At 43.0% G+C, this 12,453-nt stretch overlaps 1 protein-coding gene across 2 annotated transcripts in view; it reads right to left on the bottom strand.

Moving 5' to 3' along the window:
• DIRAS2 (DIRAS family GTPase 2) overlaps positions 1 to 3,681 on the bottom strand; it is a 32,012-nt gene extending 28,331 nt beyond the window's left edge. The window contains exon 1 of one of the 2 annotated variants that reach the window (XM_017658154.3): positions 3,525 to 3,681. The gene's annotated coding sequence lies outside the window, so the exon portion shown is untranslated. Of the gene's footprint in view, positions 1 to 3,108; positions 3,312 to 3,524 lie in introns of those variants that run through there. The other variant, XM_036992487.2, reaches the window with a different exon arrangement.
• Positions 3,682 to 12,453: the final 8,772 nt, after the last annotated feature.

Genomic DNA, 12,453 nt, shown 5'->3' with positions numbered 1-12,453 from the left:
CTGCCACAGTAGGTCTCAAGGCTGTGAGTGGGTTAAATCCACAAGTCCACCTACTGGTTGTTTTTCACAGAACCAGGGAAGTATTTGATCCAATCCTCTTGTTTTAGTGATGAAATAAAGCTTGGTCCCAGACTGCACAACTAGTTAATGGCAAGAAAACACAGGACATAGGTCTTATAGCAATTTGAGATGATTTGTAAACTTATTTTTGATAGCATTTAATTGGTTAATGTAATCATTCCTAACATTTCAACTTTCAAACTGTTTTGTCGACAGGTTAACATTCTATAGCTGTGCCAGCCAATACAACAGCTACCAGCCACAGGGGCTACCGACCTCTTGAGACATGGATAATCCAAACTGAGATGTTCTGTGAGTGTAAGACAGAATGAAAACAACTGTAAAATATCTTATTAGTATTTTGTATTGATGACATCTTCAAATGGCCAGATTTTATATATTGAACTAAACAACTCTACTGAAATCAATTTCACCTGTTGAGTTTTTACTTTTCTAATGTGATTACTCGGATGTTTTAAATTATGCATGTGTCTCACACATTTCATTTCTTCTGGATGGTTCTGAATTATAGGAAAACACTCGGCTGCACTAAGGAGGGAGCTAAAAGAACTCTTTCTTTCCTGAATTTACCATTGTTAAGAACAAAGGAGGTGAGAATGAGAGGACATTTGTTCCAAGCGTTTTAAAGAACTCTTACCCTGAGGAAGAGAGACTTGTAAGCCACATAATAAAATAAAAACTAAGGCATAATTTGAAGTCAATTAAATAACTTAAAGTTAATCCTTAAATATGCATGCATGTGTAAATTTAACTTGCAAAAGAACATTAGCAATTGTGATGTGACAAACATCAACTTCCCTTTTCATTAAAGACAGCAATTCCCTAGAAAAATAACCAAAAACAATGAACGTCCTAGAAATTAGTTCTGCCTTTAGAGACATTGGTCCATTTTGAATACCCATACCAGATAGACACATGATAGATAAACAGATGGTAGATAATAGGTAGATAGATAGAGTAGATAGATGCAAACTACATTGTAAGTGAGAATGGGGCACAGTGGTTACCTGAATTGAAATGTACAGGTCAGCACTGAGCCATTTTTAACATAAAATAGCTAGCAGGCACCTCCTCGCCCCAGACAACCAAATGCTCCTCTTTGCAACAAAGACAATTTTTAGTGCAAGAATTTACTGCATTTATCTTGGGAGGAAGTAATGATTTTTGTCTAAATCAATAGATTAATTTCCAATATACTAACTGATCAACTGTGTCCACAACATTAGAAGAATGAACACTGTGTTTTCATTGTCACAGACACACTGTCTTTTTGATAAAAGAACCCTCATTATTTTTCATAGGTTTTAATTTTTTGGTGTGATATGTATCAGAGTAGAGACAGCATACCTCCTGAAATAGTACATTTCTAAGAGAGTGAAGTCTTGTGTGCTTTATAGGAGATGCACAGCATGAAATTAATGCCATCTTCGGTGCCCGTCAAGCTGGAACAGCACACTGACTGCAGAGATGGCTAGACACAAGCTGAAAAGGAACTCCCCCAACTGGGAATCCAATCTGGATGTGTTCTGAGTCTCCTCTGAGAAACAAAGCTCTTACAGCTGTAACAAGAAAAGATTCCGGAGGTTTCTGCAGCACCGTGCACATACAGTTGCCATCTGCAGAGACAACTGAGGGGTGAGCAGCAATCCTATGTGACGGTTCAGTCACCTGTCCCCCCCATTCCCTGTGTTCACTGGGACTATTGTCCCTATTACCAAATTAAATGTCATGTGCTAAACAGGATGAAAATGTTTCCTTGCCTGTATCTTCTGTTCCTGTAAGATGAACTATTGGTCGCCCTGTGCCTCACTCAGCTCATAGGACCTCGCACATTCCCAGAGATGGAGTTGTTGACAATTTGTGATTTCAGGCAACAATAAAAAAAAAAGTATTATTCCCCCACAAATTTGTTAAATGTGTTCTAATTTTACCCTCCCCTTTTCTCTCCCTCCCACTCCACCTCTTCAAAATCCAAATGCCACTGGAAAAGAAGTGCATTTGGAGTGATCTGGAATGTATATGCTCCAGCCTTTTATTGTTACCTAGAAAGTCTTCCTTAAAAAAGAATACATTTTTAAGTTTTTAGTTCAAAGCAGAAACGGGCCTCATGCCCTAAAACTAGCTTCTCACATGGAAGAGCGTCGTTCAAAAGCTAACAAGGGCAAATATGTCTAAAAAGAAACGCCTAGGGAAGGCAAGCTGTACGCCGGACAGTCGGGAGAAACTCAGGTCCAGGACAACGTTGCGTTTCACTGTTCAGTGGATGTAACCATCATTCTCAGAGCTCCTAGTTTGTCTACCAAATCCCTTAGAATATGAATTGGATTTTTAAAGGGGAAAACAGCCTGTTTCCGGACAGACTACTCAGGCAGATTCCCGCTTGACGAGAAGCCAGCGGTGTTTTGCAGGGTAGCCTGGAATCTGAGAGAAATAATTGTCACCTTACAGGAACCACATTCTTACAACTGGACGGACGTGGCACCTGTCCTAGCCTCTGCTCTTACAACAAGGAAACAGGTAGGAACACTGTCGATATCATGAACTACATGCTTTAAAAAGAGAAATAAAATACTTCGCCAAGTCTCAGCCAGGCCCACGAAGGGCTGCGGTCTGGTGAGGAAATGCAAACGTGCCAAACAAACACAGCCTCCAACGTGCTTCGCATTTTTCTCACTTTGTACCACATCTTTTTTGGACTTTCCTAAATTTATCAATTCAACCTCCTCATTGAGAGACACACCTGCACCAAGAATCTTCTAAAACATTAACTGCTGTTTTGGAAGGAATCCCCACACAAGGTGCAAGATACAGGTTTTTTAAAGAGCAGGTTTTAGAGAAGGGTATGAAGTCTCAGCCTCCCTGACAAGAACGCAGAAAGGCAGCCTTTTCCCGACCAACTCCAGGATTAGCGTCTCGGTCTCGCGCTCCCCGAAGGCGGCAACCCCTTTGCAGGGACTCGCAAACCTGAACGCCCAGAGCCGCGAGGCGACGCAGCCAAGCCACAGCGAAGGAGAGGAAATCGGTTACCTGATGAAGAGCACAACTCTGCTCAGCGCTCCTTCCCAGCTCGCCTCGCACAGGAACGGGCAGCGCAGGCTGTGCGGATGCAGCTCCTCCCGGAGGCAGGCGGGGCGCGCGCCCTCGCGCCGCGGTGACGAGGCTGTCAGCTGCCTGCCGTGCGCCCCGCGCCCCCGTGCACCTGCGCCCCCCTCCCCTACGCTCACCGCCGTACGCCCTCGTGCACCTGCGCTCCCGCGCCCCCGCCAGTACTCTCCCCACCCCTCGGCCCTACACCTGCACCCCCTGCCCGCCTGCGCGCCCGGTGCATTTGCACACTGCCCAGCGCCCTTCGCCCTCCGCACCTGCGCCCCGCCAACCGGCGCACCGGCCCTCGGTCCCCAGTCCCTGCGCCCGGCGGCCCCTAGACCCGCGACCCCGCGCACCTGCGCCACCCAGCCCCGGCTCCTCCGGCCTTGCTCCTCCTCCGCCTTCCTCTTCAATCTCCAATCTCTGACTTCGGAGCTGTGCCAACGACTGCAGCGCGGCGGCTCCTGTTTAAATGGCGCCTGCTTGCCTCCAAAGAGCTCTTGGATGCCACCTACTGCATGCTCCTGGAATAGATGGCAGGACTGGAATTTTCTGAGAATTCAATGAATTAAAATAATTTCATTGAAGGTAGCCCGGATTCTTTTTAGATTATTCACATTACCAACTATAATTACTACGAACCACATAAACCTTCCTCTCAGTAACTAGATACTAAATTAAAAACCTGTTCTAGAAGGCAGACGAAATGGGGCCATGCCCACGAGCCGACCACACAGTGCAGACTAACACATTCTAATTTAACAGCTCCGTGACAAAACCACCATCCGCAAGCTGGGGCTAGAACTGCCTTTTCACTAAACAGTTTCACAGGAAATAGCGTTTCAAGGAAATAACCAGCTTTATTTTCCGACATTGATAGACAGTTTTGTCAAAGAAGCATTGGTCAAAAACAGGTGAATCAGCAAGAAATGAGGTTTATGGCTAATAATTCTCTGCTAACATTTTTACCATGCTTGCCTATAACATTAATCCACGTTTAAACTACAGGTTTGAGGAAGATTTATTCTCCCTATTATAACTTACTCCTTTTTAATGCCAATTTTGTTGGAGGTGAGAAGCTAGGCCAGTGTCTCTCAGCAGAGTGAATGGGGCATCAGATGAATCCAGCAGGTAACCTTTGTACACCACACAAAGTGCACAAGCAAACACATCCACGCTGCCTCCCCCAGGCCAGCACGGTCCGTGTGAGGGCCAGATGCTCCATTTAGGACCTGGGTCCACAGGTCCACAGAGTGCCAGACACCATCAAGGAAGGGGCAGAGTCAAATTCTAGTCTCAGGGGCACCAGATGAGCGATAAGGCAGGAGACACCCTAGCTGGCTGCTGAGCAAGCAAACATTATGAAAAGATACACCTTTGGACTGTGTTACTTCTGTGTCTCATTGTCTCAACTTCTCTCCTGTTTTCTTTAAGACAGTGGTTCTGGGCACCAGCAGCATTAGCATCAATCAAAGTTGTTAAAGTTTGAATTTCAGCCCCACCCCAGACCTACTGAATCAGAAACTCTAAAGGTGGGGCCCAGTAATCTGTGTTTTAGCAAACAATCCAGATGGTTCCAATGGGGTATAGTAGAATTAAAAACCTATTGCACTAAACTTTGTTTTTTATTATACTTTTAACAAATGCCACATCAACATATCACCTTAAAACTTTCTGAAAGGGTACCATCTTGGCAGGATGTGCTCAGGGGAGCAGTACACCACCCTCCCCCAGATATTTCTGGTCCTGCAGATTCTCCTAGCATCACACCCTCTAGAACCTGTCCATGCAGCCATCCCTCATAAGGTGGAGTATGGGATGCCATGGCCCAGGACACCCCATCTACCAGCAGTCTGATCAGCAGGCAGGATGCGCACCTCCAGGGCTGGCCCTCTTCAGCTCAAGCTCCTGCCTCCATGTTCTCCCCATGGAATCACTCCACCTTTACCTGGACAGACTAGATCCTCCAACTAAGGTCTCAGTTCTGAAATGCAGTAAGATTTGCACATCAGCTTGGAGAAAGGGAAGTTCACGTCCAAGGAAATAAAGGCTTCTCACAATAGAGAGTGTTAGAAAACAGCATAAAACCTAAATGTGATTTATTCCCACCAGGAGGTTTAAAACATTTTAACAGTAAGATATTAACAAAGGGCCACGTGGTGGAAGCTGCTCAGGCTGAGAGGGCGGTGGGAATTGATAAGGGCCTGGCTATACCTGTTGGGAGTTTTTTTAAACCTACCAATAAGATTAAGACAAATGTAAAGGAAAGATATAACTGGCCTAGGCGCCCTCAGGGAAAGAATGTGAACCCTGTAGTACTCAGCCAATGAGTAACCAGGGAAGGGACTCGCGTACTAGGAGGTAAATTACTGGCGCCAATCGCCTCAGGTGTGCCTGCCCACCAGGCACCCGTGCAAGACCTTCATTAAAGCCTCGCTCCACTCTTCTGTCTCTGTGTCCACTTAATTCAATTTGGACCAGTGAGTGTGTTTCTCACAAGAGGAAGTAAATGCAGTTTTTCTTTGCCTTTTTACCACAAATTCACTTGCCTCAAAATAAGAGCTCTGAAGTTGGCTTGGCTCCTCAGAGCTGACCCACTTTGAGAGCCACCTGCACATGAGTCGCTGTTGTGTGCTGTCCTCCCCCAAGGTCCTCTTGGAGGGCAATTCCCAGGAAAGGAGGCAGCCGAGAGCCTTTAACAGCAACCACCCAGCCACCAAGATGAAGAGCTTCAGCCCCGAGCATGGACGTGGCAGCGACCCCAGCACCCACCTTAGTAGCCAGGGATTATTTGCAAAGAATGGCACCAATTTCCTGTGAATGAAGAATCTGAGGCATAAAGGTTCTTTGTTATCCCATTGGTTTTAATCTTGATTCTGTATTTTAAATAATTTCTTCAGGGTCTATCCAACTGTATGAGGTGACTTTAAATCTTAGGAGGCTTTGCCTCTCTTCTCCCCTCCCCCTTGATACCATGTGTGCCCCAATGAGAACAAGGCACCATGCTTGCTAAATGTTCTTAATCTTTTCAGCTTCCCAGGCTACACAGATGCTAACGCTGACATCTGTTCTCTGAAATCTCAGAGTTTCTCATCCCTGCCTTATCTAAGGTTGACCTAGTTCTCTTGGTCTGCTGAAATATTAGCAAACACATACAAATGATTATATCCATAAAATGCTACTGTGTGTACACACTGTGCTCTGCACACCTCTTGGATGGATCCAGCCCATCAAATCCCTCGCCTGCCTTCCTCCACAAACCCTCACTGTACCTATAGACACCTGTGCCATATTCACCAAGTGTCTCTAATTCCTCAGTTACTGTGTGGGAGAGTCCACCACACTCTTGCCCTAATGAAGAGCCGACGCTGGCCCCCGCTTCTCTGCAGCATCTCATCTTCCCAGAGATAGATTTCCTCTCATGCCCCATTATCACCCTGATCTCAGTGCATTGTCTCTTCTGAGCCTTATCTTCCCCCTCTGGCTTCAAAAGCCTGCCTCCCTTTGAACTAAGTCATCCTCTTCCCTTATCGTGCCATCCTTTGGGTCATCCACCACCTTCCATGCTTCGGGTCCGATGGTATTCCAGTTCACCTGGGCCCAGTGACACCTGAAATATTCACCCCAATCTCTGCTCTCTTATTTATTTCCATGGTCTCCTTATCCCCAATGACTTTTTTCTCTGTCACATCCCAGCCATCCCATAGAAGGCTGTATCCTGCTCCACGGCATTGTGAAAAATTGCAGGACACCAAGATTTTGGCGTCCAGGATCCCTTTTCCAACCACTCACACGGCCACACCATGTCCTCAGGGGGCAAGTCCTCCCAAGCTTGGTCACCTTCCTCCTGAGGCTCTGTCTCTTCCACATCCTTGTTTCTTCTCTTTCTATCTACATAAGGTGGGAGAAGCAGGTTTTCTGTCTCTCTCACTCTTGTTATCTCTGAAGAATCAGAAAGATAGAAGATATCCCTGAATGAGTCTGAGCTTCTAAGCTGTCTCCCCTCGTGTACACCTGTGATCTCCAGCCTATGCCCCAAGCAGCTGGGAGGCACAAAGCGGGGATACCCCAGAGAAGCATTCCTGAGCTTTCAGAATCAAGCCCTTGTGCTGGTTCACAAGGCTCCCATGAACTTGCCGTGTGCTATGTCTCTGACTTCATCTTGGCCCTCTTTCTGCTGCTCTCCGGTGCCAGACAAAGTGGACTTTGAATTCCCCAAAAGCGCGAAGGCCTACCTCCCAGGAAGGCTGCTCTGCATACTGAGCAACCCTGGCCATAGCCATTCCACTGCGTTCTTTGTCTCAAATACACACCTAAAGGTGTTGCCCACAGACAGGCCTTTCTTGACCACCCTGATTAAACTTACATCAGCTCCAGCTATGTGTAAGACTGGAGGTACTGGAGGTACCGGAGGAAGGGACGGGTCTCACTGGAAGAACCCAACTGGAGCCAAATAAGGAAGAGAACCACGAATGTCACTCAGGTGATTCAACGGAAGGTCCCTAGCCTCAGGTTCTGCTTAGAACACACCTCACAGTATTCTTCCCCCAGCAACCCAGCATGACCAATCATTGGTGATTACGACACCCACAGTGGTCAATTAGTTCTGTTTATAATACCCTCAGGGCTCTCCCAGCTCCCTTGTTAAGCCTGTCACCCCTCCTTCTGGGCGTGACTTCCCTGGCCCGTGGACCAGTGAACCTCTCCCAGGATTGTGCTAATAAAATTTTTTTGGCTCCTTTGTTGCCACTTGCCTGGTCTGGTTCTGTTTACCTTACACTATGGACTACATTGTATCCCCCAAGAAGATATGTGAAGGACTAACCACTAGTAACTCCAAATGTGACCTTAATTGGAAACAGGTTTGTTGCAGAAATAACTGGTTAAGAGGAGCTCATATTGGGGTAGGGTATGCTGTTATTTAACATGATAGGTGCCCTAATAGCAAGAGGACAATAGATTCACAGAGAAGACAACTGTGTGATGCCAGAGGCAGATTGGGTGATGCCTCCAGAAGTCAAGGCAAGCCACGATTGCCAGCAAACAGAAACAAGAGGCAAGGAAGGACTCTCCCCAAGGTTTCAGAGGAGCCTGGCTCTGATAACAGCTTTGAAACCTCCAGAATTATGTATTCTAGTTTCTGGAATCCTGGCCTTCAGAATTGCAAGGCAGCACATTTCTCTTTCTTTGTGTCCCCAGCCTGTGGTCTCTGGTTACAGAAGCCCCAGCAGACTACAACTCCTCCCATAACCCAGCCCCTCGATTTTGCTTCTTTTACAGTCTAGCTCTGAGTCCCCCTCCATTTTCTGCCAGTTAATTAGTTGTGTGTAGACTTCTTCATTTCGACTTCCCCTTTAGCCTGTAAGTTGAGTGAATGTAGGCACCATGAATGTTAGGTTACAAGAAAATTGAGGAAGAAGAGCACAAACGCTACCCCTTCCCCACCCAAGCTCTAAACCAATTAAAAATATACAGGAGTGAAAAGACTCAAGCAAGATGTCAAATTGGGGAGCTCCAGACCCTGGTTGCCCCATGGAAACCTTAAGTAAATGACATCAGATTGTGTGAAGGTGAAACTCTGAGGAGCTCTAGAAATCAGTCAGGGATCTGGAGGAACCAAGAAAATGCCTAATCAATAAAAAAGCCACACTCAGAACAGCGGGAAATGTCATGTTAGTGCTTGATCTGGCTCTATCCCCTCCCCAGCACAGCATGGTCCAGAGGAAGCCACCCGTTTCCTAAAACCTCCCTTGGGACCAAAGGAAGAGAACAGAACTTGGTTGAAATGTTCTAGCTTGCCCAGGAACTGCCTGGAGGACAAAGTTTGTCTTGCTTGACTCGGATATCACAGGGGAATATTGGTGAAGAGGTTCAGACCATGTCACCACAAAATATGCCACTTCAGCACATGTATTGTTTTGAGATGAAGGTGATCAAGAACCAGCAGACTCAGGAAAAATTATTTACCTCCCCACTACCCACATGAAGTAAAGTTTAAGTTCCCTCTTTTATAAAGGAAATCTACACTTAAAAAGGAAATTTCATTTAGAACCAGGAGGACAGCAGTTCCTACAGATTACTTTTTCCTGAAAGAATCTTATGTACATAACAAGACAACACTTATTTACAATATATTTCCTTTCCTTATCCTCCCATAATTGCTTACAACCAATGCAGAATCTCCAAACCCCTACTGTTTCCTTACCTCAGTATTGTATATAAGTCTCAATTATCTGGCCTCCACATTCTCATATTTTTGTGAAACTAATGGGCACACATACATAGTTAAAACTGTTTTATCTCCATTTATCTGTCTTATACCAATTTAATTCTTAGACCAGCCACAGAACCTAGAAGTGTAGAAGGAAAAGATGTTCCTCACCTATAGTGACAAAGTTCCTATATCAGGTTGGAGGAGTATGAAATCTATAGCTGGTGTCACAGTGCTTAAGAACTGCAGGGAGACTATAGATGCATGGATGCCAGGGAGCAAGAGGTTATAGCTAGAGGAACACAACAGAGCATCTTAAACCATGGGAAGAAGAAGGGGTGAGTCTTAGGGGAACAAAGACATTTAAAAGCAGTCATATATATGGGAGAATCCAGAAAAAGCATAAGCACAGTTCCAGGGAAGATGTATACCCAGAAAAGTCCTGAGAAGATGTGAGCCTTCATGCCAGGCTGATTAGTAGAAGCCTTATCCTGCAAAGAGACAGTCTTTAAATACTGGAAGAGGTGTGTGTTCTTTCAAATGCCCAATTTTCAACAAAAGTTCATAAAGCATGCAAAGAAATGGAGAAATATGACCTATCCAGAGGAATAAAATCAATCTCCAGAAATGGGCCCTAAAGAAATGCAGACTTTGGATTTACTAAACAAAGACTTTAAAACTACTACTTTAAAAATGCTCACAGAGCTAAACTAGAACATGGGCAAAGAACTAAAGGAAATCAAAAAAATGGCATATGAACAAAATAAGAATATTAACGAGATCAAAATTACTTTTGAAAAAGAGCCAAACAAATACTGGAACTGAAAATTACAATTACAGAATTGAAAAACTCATTAAAGAGCTTCAACAACAAACAGGCAAGAGAAAGAATTAGCAAACCCAAAGAGAGGTCATTTTAAGTTTTCAAGTGTGAAGAGTAAAAAAAAACAGAGAGAGAAGAAAAGTGAAACAAGACTAATGGACTTATGAGGCACCACTATATAGATCAATATATGCGTTAGAGGAGTCCAATAGGAAGAGAGAGGCAGAAAGAGAGAAGGGAGCACAGAGATTATTTAATGAAATAATGACCAAAATTTCTCAATTTGAGGCAATTTATGAATACACAAATATAGGAAGTATAACAAATTCTAAGTGAGATAAATCCAAGAAGACTTGCACTGAGAAAAATTGTAATTAAGCTAAAAAGTCAAAGACAAAGAGAGAATCTTGAATATGGCAAGAAAAAAGCAATTTACTGCACATGAGGAATCCTCAGTAAGATCATCAATAGATTTCTCAGCAAAAATCTTGCAGTCCAGAGGCAGTAAAAAAGAGCTGACAGAAAACAACTGTTAAAAAAGAAATTCTATATCCATCAAAAGCATCCTTCTAAAATGAGGAGGAAATTAAAACATTCCCAGATGACCTAAAGCTGAGCGAGTTCATTTCCATATGACCTGCCTTACACCAAGTCCTCAAGGCAGACTTTCAAGTTGAAATGAAAGGATGCTAGACTGTAACTCAAAGCCATATGAAAATATAAGGGTCTCCGGTAAAGATAAAGACTTGGACAAAGACAAAAAACAGTATTATTACAATAATGGTTCTTAGCTCCACTTTTGATTCCTTTATACAATTTAAAAGACAAAAGCATAAAAACTAAATATAAATCTATGTTAGCGGGTGCAATAGACATAATTCGTGACATCAATAATGTAAAGAGGTGAGGTAGAGCTGTAAAGGAGAGTTTTGTGTGTGATTGAAGTTAAGTTGTTATGTTTGATATATGTTGTTATACTTCTAGGAAGTTATATGTAATTCCCATGGTAACCACAAACAAAATGTCTACAAAATATACACAAAAGGAAATGACAAGGAAATAAAAATGTATCATTTCAATAAGTCATCTTAAAAAAGGAAGGCAGTGAGGAGAAAGTGAAGAACAAAAAGTCTATAAGACACACACAAAGCAAATAAGAAAATGGCAATAGTAAGTCCTATATTATCAGTAATTATTTTAAATGTATATGGATGAAATCTCCCAAATTAGAAAACATAGATGGCAGAATGGTCAGTAAAACAGGACTCAACTATACGCTTTCTACAAAAGACCCACATATAGGTTAAAAGCGAAAGGATGGGAAAAGATTTTCCAGAAGAAAGCAGGGGAGAAGATGAAAAAGATAGCTCCCTCAAAATAATAGGGGGCTTTGGCATTCCATTTGCTGTAATGGATAGAAAAATGACACAGAAGTTCAATAAAGAAAAAGAGAGAACAATACCATAGACCAATTGGTTCTAATACACATGTACAGAATACTCCACTCAACAAGATCAGAATACACAGACTTTTAAAGTGCACATGGAACATTGTCCAAGATGGAGTTTAGCTGAGGCCACAAAATAAGTCTCCATAAATTTGAAAATGCTGATTGAAGGCATACAAAGCATCTTTTCTGATCGCAATGGAATAAAATTAGAAATCAATAATAAATAATCAACATGACAAGAAATGACAAGTGTTGGCAAAGATGTAGAGAAAAGGGAACCCTCATGCACTGGTGGTAAGAATGTAAATTGTTGCAGCAATTATTGCAAACAATATGGATGTTCCTCAAAAATGAAAAATAGAAATACCATATGACCCAGTAACATCATTTATGGGTATTTACCCAAGGAAAACAAAAACACTAATTCAAATAGATATGGGCACTCCAATGTTTATTGCAGTGTTATTTATAATAGCCAGATATGGAAGCAACTTACTTAAGTGTCCATCAATAAATGAATAAGTAAAGAAAATATGGTGTATATACATATACACAATTGATTATTACTCAGCCATAAACATGAATGAAATCTTGTCATTTGAGACAACATAAATGGACCTAGAATGTATTATGTTAAGTGAAATAACTCAGAGAAAGACAAATACCACATAATTTCACTTACACATGGAATCTAAAAACAAAATAACAAAACAAAACAAATTAATAAACAAAACAACCAGAAATAGTTGTTGAATACACAGTATTAAAAAATGCAAATTGTAAATCATTTACCTATAATAT

This window comes from Manis javanica, chromosome 2, assembly GCF_040802235.1.
Source record: "Manis javanica isolate MJ-LG chromosome 2, MJ_LKY, whole genome shotgun sequence".
NCBI lineage: Eukaryota > Metazoa > Chordata > Mammalia > Pholidota > Manidae > Manis > Manis javanica.
The sequence above is the reverse complement of the archived record's forward strand: the minus strand, read 5'-3'. Positions and strand labels throughout refer to the sequence as shown.